Genomic DNA, 9774 nt, shown 5'->3' on the forward strand with positions numbered 1-9774 from the left:
TCCGTTACCCCACCACAAACTGTTCCTTAACCTGCTACTGGAGCTATTTCTGGAACCATCATCATCTCAGTAATCACGTCGCCGGCTCTTACTCTGTCCTTTTGACTTTTACGAGGTACCTGGAGTTTTCTCATCAGCGTCTAATAGCAGAACTCTTGTTGACGTTTCTTTTCTCGCCCCGAACACGTGACCTTTCGTCTTGTGTACAAAGCAATTACCGTATTTCTGAGCTTCACAAACAGCCGGCGGTCTGCGATTGAGCTCGGCGCTCCTCGCTGTCACAAAGGATCGTCCTTGGCGCGATGGTCGCTGGCGCTCGGCGCCCGTGTGTTCTCAGACCCTGCTCTTTATGTAATGTTGTTTATGCCCTGCTTGCGTTCTCTGTTGGAAAAACACCGCCATGCACCTTTTTCAAACACACCTTCCAGCGTCAACACATCAGCCAGAGCCTTTTATTATCCTGGTGCATGGCATTGACCCTCACTGTGTATACAGCATTGCAGCGTACACCTTTTATATCTTTTGTTGGATTTTTTGCCTGTTTTTCCCTGAGATGCAGCCACCCAACCTTGAAGTCGTCATAAAACGGATTGCTTTGCCGAATCTAAAGAGCTAGAGTGTGCCGGAGGCAGTCGTTCAGACTTTAGACACGGATCAGCATTGTATGGTTCATTTTGTGTGTTCCGAGGTCACGTGACCCCTGATGAAATGGTTTTGACTGACACGGACCCCGTGAGGGCGCTTCCGTATGTCCCGGGGGGGATGGTTTCTAACGAGGCCTCAGAATGGAGCAGATATATAGCGTACGATGGACTTTTATCTTTTGTCCGTTCTCTTTGATCCTCTCTCGCATTGGACGTGTGTCCATGCTTCGTGAGCCCGTGGTTTTTGGCGAATGTTGATACCGAAACATACTTGTTATTAACGTATCCGGGACGTCACTGAACATTTTAATTTGACGCCATGGCCGTGAAAAGCGCACTGGTCTACCGGACTTGTTCTTCATATTGTTAGCGAGTCAGTTTTAGAATTTAAAGCTAGTCAGAGTTAGCGTGCTTTGAGTGGAGAAGAGAAGATTTAGTTTGACTTGAACTTGATGGTGTGTTATTGTATGTTCAAGGTGTGTTATTTTCACTCTCCCAGCGCTGTCCATAGACAGGCTCTTCTCACCTAGCCAGTGTTTGCTGCTAACAATGGAGTCCTCATGCTGAGTTTTCTTCGTAAGATGTTCAGTTTGCGGTCTGCTTTGCTTTGATGGTTAATCCTGACGTGTCCAGATTGCTGTCGTTGCGTGTTCTTCACTAGGATTGTCACGTCGTGTTGTATAGTCATGTACTTGGTATGGGATGTTGGGTTCAGAGCAGATGAGCACGGTATCAGTATTAATCCACTGTAACCGTGACCACCAGTGTTTCTTCCCGAATACGAAGGTGCGGGGAAGGTCTGTTTGCGACGAATACCCTCGGTCGGATTTGCGGCTGACTGGTTGGGGGTCCGGACACGCACCGTTTGCACGGGCTCCGATTCCCAACAGTTCATTTAGTCTTATCTTCCTGTTTCCACTCGCCAGGCCAGGCTTTGATCCTGGGGATTTATGCTAAGATGGAGATGGTACGTCGTCCAGCCAGATTTCTGGGTCAGTTTAATAATGCCGAGTCTGGCATGCCGTCTCCTCATAGCGTTCATACGGAAGCACATCTGGATCTCTCGTTCGAGGCCTGTAACGCAGTGCTGCTCGATCGCTCGACTCTGATTGGTCAGAACTTGTTCATTACTTTTCGACAGCAGGTATAAAAAGTAACAGCTAGTCACCCGCTCGCCGTATTAAAGGTTCTCACGAGTCCGACCTCGGTCTGCTGTTCCGCTAATTAATCCCCCATCTGTGAAAATGATCTCATGACCCAGACCACACATTTTCCTGTGGTATTGTGATATTTCTGTGAATGAGTCATATGAGAAGTTTTGAAGCGAAGTCACCCCCCTGCGGTGCATCTGTAACATGACTTCCTGTTCGAGACACCGTCTTCATGCAAATTCGTTCAAATCACCTACTTGGATTCCACAAGTGTGCGCGAGCGTTCCCAGAATATTGACTCACTTTATAGAAGTACACACACACACACACACACACACACACATATCCGTTCCTTTTCTCTCCGTTACAGAGTCTGTTCTGCTTAGATTTATTTTACAGCCTCAGGTGTGTTTTTTCTTTTTAGAGATACATGAGCGTTGATCTTAGGGATGAGTTGATGGAGATACTGACATGGGTATTGATCCAATACCGTTGTGTTACTCATAATGAAGCAATATAACCAAGCATAATGAAGTCTTGAACAAATCTGATTGATTAATACGAAGCTCGGTATCGGCAAGTACTAAAAAACAAGTTCTCAGTCTGAAGAAATAAATAATAAAGTTAAAGAAACATTGATGTATGGGTTAGGGTTAGATTCCACGTCTCCTGCGCTCCACAAACAGCCTTTTCTTGTTTGTTTTTTTTTTCCCCTGGCTGTTTATTCTTATTATTATTATCCCCCGCCCCCTCTCGTCCACTTCCCAGGATTCCAGAGCTGGGCAGTTAATCTCGACGAAGCGGCAGTGCTTCACGCTCGTCCTTGCTTGTGGCGATGCATCACATCGTGAGTTTACTCCACCTGCCTCAAGCCGAGAGACGCTCTCCACTCGTCTTACCCCCAACGTCCTGGTTATCCACCACTTCTCCCAGAATCCTCCCCGGAACACACCTCTCTCCAGCGGTGCTCCATGCTCACAGCCTCCTCTTGACAGCCTCATTTCTCAGCGTCGTGCCCCAAAGGCCAAGCTGCTGCGCTCTCCGCCGCTTCCGAGATTTCTTCTCTTCCTCCCAGAACAAACAGGACTGTCCAAATAAACCTTCCAGGGTCTCGTTGACTTTCCAAATTGCGCATGGGCTTTTTCAGCCTGTTGCTTTGTTTTCTTCCAACCAGCACAAGTTTTATTTCAGAATGTGTGGAAATGTCTCCGGGAACTGTTTTCTGAGAAGCGTCAGCATTATCCTGCACGTCAAGCTGCTGTGTTACGATACTACCACCAGCAACATTTTGGGGAAAAAAGAAGAAAAAGAAAGACCCAGCTCTGCCTCTGGTGTTGCTTTTCCAATCACACGCATTTATATATTTATTTTATTTGGGTTTCATTTACGTAGCACCTTTCAGCCACTTAAGGTGGTTTCACCAAGTGTGTACAATAACACAAAGAAACTTCAAAAAAAAAAAACAGGCTGCTCATCAAACTAGAAACTGGTCCCTGGATGAGTTTTCATACATTTCATTTATTATTTATTCTCTTTGGTTTGATTAGCGAACGAACTACGTGGAGAGTTGAGGGGAAAAAGTTAACAATGCAAACACTGTTTAAAAATGATATAGGGGTATGGGTTAGGATTAGGGGGTTAGGGGTTAGGATTAGGGGGTATGGGTTAGGATTAGGGGGTTAGTGTTGGGGTTAGGGGTTAGGATTAGGGGGGTTAGGATTATGGGGTTAGGGATTGGAGGTTAGGATTAGGGGGTATGGGTTAAGATTAGGGAGTTAGTGTTGGGGTTAGGATTAGGGAGTATGGGTTAGGATTAGGGGGTTGGGGTTAGGATTAGGGGGTTAGTGTTGGGGTTAGGGGGTTAGGATTAGGGAGTATGGGTTAGGATTAGGGGGTTAGTGTTGGGGTTAGGGGGTTAGGATTAGGGAGTATGGGTTAGGATTAGGGGGTTAGTGTTGGGGTTAGGGGGTTTGGATTAAGGAGTATGGGTTAGGATTAGGGGGTTGGGGTTAGGATTAGGGGGTTAGTGTTGGGGTTAGGGGGTTTGGATTAAGGAGTATGGGTTAGGATTAGGGGGTTGGGGTTAGGATTAGGGGGTTAGTGTTGGGGTTAGGGGGTTTGGATTAAGGAGTATGGGTTAGGATTAGGGGGTTAGTGTTGGGGTTAGGGGGTTTGGATTAAGGAGTATGGGTTAGGATTAGGGGGTTAGTGTTGGGGTTAGGGGGTTTGGATTAAGGAGTATGGGTTAGGATTAGGGGGTTAGTGTTGGGGTTAGGGGGTTAGGATTAGGGAGTATGGGTTAGGATTAGGGGGTTAGTGTTGGGGTTAGGGGGTTTGGATTAAGGAGTATGGGTTAGGATTAGGGGGTTAGTGTTGGGGTTAGGGGGTTAGGATTAGGGAGTATGGGTTAGGATTAGGGGGTTAGTGTTGGGGTTAGGGGGTTTGGATTAAGGAGTATGGGTTAGGATTAGGGGGTTAGTGTTGGGGTTAGGGGGTTAGGATTAGGGAGTATGGGTTAGGATTAGGGGGTTAGTGTTGGGGTTAGGGGGTTTGGATTAAGGAGTATGGGTTAGGATTAGGGGGTTGGGGTTAGGATTAGGGGGTTAGTGTTGGGGTTAGGGGGTTTGGATTAAGGAGTATGGGTTAGGATTAGGGGGTTAGTGTTGGGGTTAGGGGGTTTGGATTAAGGAGTATGGGTTAGGATTAGGGGGTTAGTGTTGGGGTTAGGGGGTTTGGATTAAGGAGTATGGGTTAGGATTAGGGGGTTAGTGTTGGGGTTAGGGGGTTAGGATTAGGGAGTATGGGTTAGGATTAGGGGGTTAGTGTTGGGGTTAGGGGGTTTGGATTAAGGAGTATGGGTTAGGATTAGGGGGTTAGTGTTGGGGTTAGGGGGTTAGGATTAGGGAGTATGGGTTAGGATTAGGGGGTTAGTGTTGGGGTTAGGGGGTTTGGATTAAGGAGTATGGGTTAGGATTAGGGGGTTAGTGTTGGGGTTAGGGGGTTAGGATTAGGGAGTATGGGTTAGGATTAGGGGGTTAGTGTTGGGGTTAGGGGGTTTGGATTAAGGAGTATGGGTTAGGATTAGGGGGTTAGTGTTGGGGTTAGGGGGTTAGGATTAGGGAGTATGGGTTAGGATTAGGGGGTTAGTGTTGGGGTTAGGGGGTTTGGATTAAGGAGTATGGGTTAGGATTAGGGGGTTGGGGTTAGGATTAGGGGGTTAGTGTTGGGGTTAGGGGGTTTGGATTAAGGAGTATGGGTTAGGATTAGGGGGTTAGTGTTGGGGTTAGGGGGTTTGGATTAAGGAGTATGGGTTAGGATTAGGGGGTTAGTGTTGGGGTTAGGGGGTTTGGATTAAGGAGTATGGGTTAGGATTAGGGGGTTAGTGTTGGGGTTAGGGGGTTAGGATTAGGGAGTATGGGTTAGGATTAGGGGGTTAGTGTTGGGGTTAGGGGGTTTGGATTAAGGAGTATGGGTTAGGATTAGGGGGTTAGTGTTGGGGTTAGGGGGTTAGGATTAGGGAGTATGGGTTAGGATTAGGGGGTTAGTGTTGGGGTTAGGGGGTTTGGATTAAGGAGTATGGGTTAGGATTAGGGGGTTAGTGTTGGGGTTAGGGGGTTTGGATTAAGGAGTATGGGTTAGGATTAGGGGGTTAGTGTTGGGGTTAGGGGGTTAGGATTAGGGAGTATGGGTTAGGATTAGGGGGTTAGTGTTGGGGTTAGGGGGTTTGGATTAAGGAGTATGGGTTAGGATTAGGGGGTTAGTGTTGGGGTTAGGGGGTTTGGATTAAGGAGTATGGGTTAGGATTAGGGGGTTAGGATTAGGGTCAGGTGTTAGGGGGTTAGGATCAGGGGGTTAAGGTTGGGGTTAGGATTGGGGTTCGTGTTGGCATTTATCCTCTGCTTCAAGTTCAAGTCAGATGTCACCTGCTCAGAGAGCGTGGTGTGAAATGCTGTGAAAAGTGAAGGAAGGCTTCGAAATAAAATACTAGCACGTCAAATTTTCATATTCATCGCTATAAACTAATGGCTAACGGTTATGAAATAAATAGTAGCTGTTGTCGCTGTTCCGTCACGTTAACTGCTTACCTGTAAGAATTTGATCGACCTGCCTCTTGAACTTTAATTCACGGATCTTGGTTCAAAACACATTTTAGAACGACCTCCTTGCCATAGACGTAGAAGCGTCGGAGTGGCTCTGCTGTCTGTGGAGAGGCTGTAAAACACCCGGGGCGTGCTGTTAGGGGACGATAATTGGTGGGGAACTGATTTAGGCCCGAGAAGATGCTCCTCAGAATGTTTGCACAGTTAAGTAAACAGCAGAACAGAGACTCGCTGTAGGCAGAAATCTCATTTCCAAGCCAAAGCCATGATGAATAGTTAAAAAGCGCCTGTAGGAGAACAGCAGCGATTCTCCTGCCTTGTAAAATTGTCCATGTGAGTTTTATTACTCGTTCTCTTGGCACTCGTCTTTCCACTTCTGCCCTTTGGATGAACAGAGCAAGGGAATGTACCCTTCACTCTAGGCCATTTCGGTTCTGAAGGGAACACGGTGTCGGCTTCCCAGAAGTTCATGCTCACGGTCGAGGGTGTGTCGAATGAGTGTGGGGTTCTTCTGGAAGATGGAGGGAGTAAAAGGTTGATCCATGGAGCAGGAGGGGGTTTTATAACTGGACATTTTATAGTATCTGTCTATCTAGCTATCAGGAAGTTGTGATGGATGGACGGATAGATGGACAGTTGACCAAAAGAAGCAATGTGAAAGAAGAGAACTAGATTCTGCAAGTTCTCCACTTTCAAACCCATCCATCAACCATTCATGATTACATGGACAATTGACCTTCAGACAGTTGGGCCAAAAAATCTGTCCGTCAATCCATCCTTCTCTCATGAGGTTGTTACTGATGGATGGATGGATGGACAGATGAGAAGATGATGCTTTATGAAAGTTCTCCAGTCCCTCCAATCATCCATCCCTGTCATATATTCACTCATTCATGTTGTCCACCCAGGTCATCCGTCCACCCGTCATCCCGTATCATCTCAACTGACTCACCTGAGTCTCCAGTTATTCAAGTGCTCCATCCACCCATCCAAACACAGCACCCATCTATCCTTCCGTGTCATCCATGCAACCATCTACAATTCCAATTCATCCATCAGTCCATTAATGCCATCCCTCCATTCTTCATAATATCGCCACTTGTGCTTTCCATACATCTCTTCTTGGCAGAGAATCTCACCTGACTACCCTGACTCTCCATCTATCCATCCATTCATCCATCCATCTATCCATTAGAGCATCAGTCTAGCCATCCATCCGTTTAATCAATCTCCGTCCACCCATGACATCCTTTCATCCATCCATTAATCCATGTAATTCACGCCATCCCTCCACCCATCCATACATCTCTTCTAGGCCGAGAATCATTGCCGTCCATCCGTACAAGTCATCTATGTCCTCTATCCTTTTTATCCCTTTAATCCAAGAGTCATCCATCCATCCATCCATCCATCCATCCATCCATCCCTCCCTCCCTCCCTGCCTTCCGCGTGTGGCTTGTTGTGATCTGTTCATCAGCGTGACCTCGGCTCGTGGTTTAATATTTTGCGACTGCTGTTTATGATGGAATGGAAACACGAGAACTCTTTAGGGGGATGAAGGTAGGAATAAAGTGCAGAAGAAATATAGCTTTTATGGAATGCCGCTGACAGTAGAGTGTGTGTGTGTGTGTGTGTGTGTGTGTGTGCACTACGTACTTCGGTCCCCTGGGTCCTGCTGTATATTTCAGTGTTGGGCTCAGGTTGCTGTAATTCTTTATGAGAGAGCAGATATCTGGAATGCAGCTGGGCTCTTACGCTCGTGTGTGTGTGTGTGTGTGTGTGTGTGTGTGTGTTTTCTGAGATGCTAATTCACAATTCATGCCTCGAGTGAAATAATTTGCCTCATGGATTCATCAATATTTAGCTCCTTTCGGTTCAGTGGTCTTAGCGTGCGTCTGGTGTTCTTGCTGTTGTGATTATTTCTGGTGTAAACACCTACGACGACGTGTCCGTCCGATCATTTAAACTCCTAACGTTTAGCAGCTTGTTCTAGCTCTAAAGACGTCCCCGGGTTCGACACCTACAACTCGGACCTCGCTAAACTCTTCGGGTTTACCGTAGGCCGCGTTTATGACTTTAAAAAAAAAAAAAGAAAGATCCCTCCCACAAATCCGCATGTTTTTGTCTTCATTCTGGATGAGAGGAAATCACGTGTGAACGATATTGCAAAGGAAACCTTTCATTATGGTGTAAAACTGTTTGTTTGTTTATTTGTTTATTAAAACGTGACTTATTTCCTCTCTCCAGGTTTCTCCTATAATGATTCAGGGACTTTTCCCCGAAGTGCCTGCTCGTTTCTCAGCAGGCCGAGTTTACGAGCGTTCTCTGCTTGGACTAATCACAGGGTTAATCAGTGGCTGATTGTCCCGTTCTTGCATGATTGAGTTTATTTATATATATTTTACTTTTCCCCCGGCTGTCTGGCGTCCTCCCAATGCCGCCTGCTGTAAACACTTTGCTAAATGAACGGAAAACCAAGCTGAGTCATGTAAGGTGAAGCGCCTGCAGGGGGTTCTCTCCAGTCTCTTGTTTTTGGGAACTGGTCTGACCTCCTCCGCTCGCTGGACTTCTGATGGTGTGAAGGGCTGAAGAGTAAATCCGTGATGGGTTTGAATACCACAGCACTCTCCGTACCTCCGCCAGAGGGGGCAGCGGTCTGCCTGTTCTCGAGCTGAAGATGAGTAGATCATTTTTGACGTAGGTGCGTGACACGTACGGGGTTTTCTTCCTCGTGTGCATATTAGTTTATGACGCTGTGAAGAAACGGAAGATCCGAACGATCGTCCGATACGATACGGTTCCTCGGACCAATCCTAGACGGCGTGTGGTCCGACGTGTCTTCAGTCCGCTGCTCACTTCCGACTTTAGTTACTACCTTCATTTTGTTACAGAGGAAAATAAATCAGCGAAGGATCCGGTGAGCGTATGTAGCTAGTACAGTTAGCTGGCTCTGCTAGTCCAATCGGAGAAAGATCGAAAGGGCCACGCCCATGAGTGACGACCATACAAACATCAGGTGACGAGGTGACTTGTCGCCACCTAGAGGAACGTGAACGTGAGTGTAGTTGTGGCTTGTTTTGCTCACTTCCGTTTCATGTTTTGCTGCAACAGCCAATCAGAGGGCTGGCTTTTCCCCCGCCGGCCTTTGAAATCGGTGCTGAGTGGTGCTTTCGGGACCTCGCAGAAAAAAACAAAAACCCAGCGCCGACAGTTGGCTTCGGTTGCAAAACGTGTCCGAGAAAAAAAAAACCTCCAGCGTGGTAGGAGGGAGTGAAAATATTTCGAATCTGAGACCCCGCCCACACGTACACGCATATTTAAAAAAACAAAAACGTATTAGCGTCGTGGCCTCTCGTATGTGTGATAACGGAATTTTGGGGCACGTGTATTTCACCGTTCCACGTCCTCTTACGCCGAACACGCAGCTTTCGACTCCAGGTTATTCTCGAGGCGTTGTTGACGTAACCGTTTGACACGTTATCGCCACCTGCTGGACCGGAGAGCTCCTCAGAGGTTTTTTTTGGAGGCGCTGTTTGTGTGGACGGTATGAACTACATTTTCAAAAATATTCGTAGGTGTGGGCGGGGCCTGAGAGTTTATTGGTCCCTTACAGAGATGTTAGTAATGTGCTCTGTTAGCTGGAGTGTTTGATGTTGGCGTGATGAGTGTGTGTCTGTGTGCGCTGGTGATGAATATCTGCAGGAAGTCAGCTGCGTTTCTTGTTGCCTCGTAAAATTGCTCATGTGATGTATTTATTTATTTATTTATTTATTTATTTATTTATTGCCCGCGCTCTTGGCACTCGTCTTTCAGCCTCTGTCCTCCGAACAAAGACGAGTGTGTCGCTTCTTCACTTCCCAGAACTCCTCCACAGTCATG

General features: G+C 47.0%; 1 protein-coding gene across 1 annotated transcript in view; it reads left to right on the forward strand.

Moving 5' to 3' along the window:
• cdkal1 (CDK5 regulatory subunit associated protein 1-like 1) overlaps positions 1-9774 on the forward strand; it is a 214459-nt gene that overhangs the window by 37578 nt on the left and 167107 nt on the right. The window lies entirely within an intron of this gene.

The sequence above is a fragment of the Ictalurus punctatus genome, chromosome 1 (genome assembly GCF_001660625.3).
Source record: "Ictalurus punctatus breed USDA103 chromosome 1, Coco_2.0, whole genome shotgun sequence".
Classification (NCBI taxonomy): domain Eukaryota; kingdom Metazoa; phylum Chordata; class Actinopteri; order Siluriformes; family Ictaluridae; genus Ictalurus; species Ictalurus punctatus.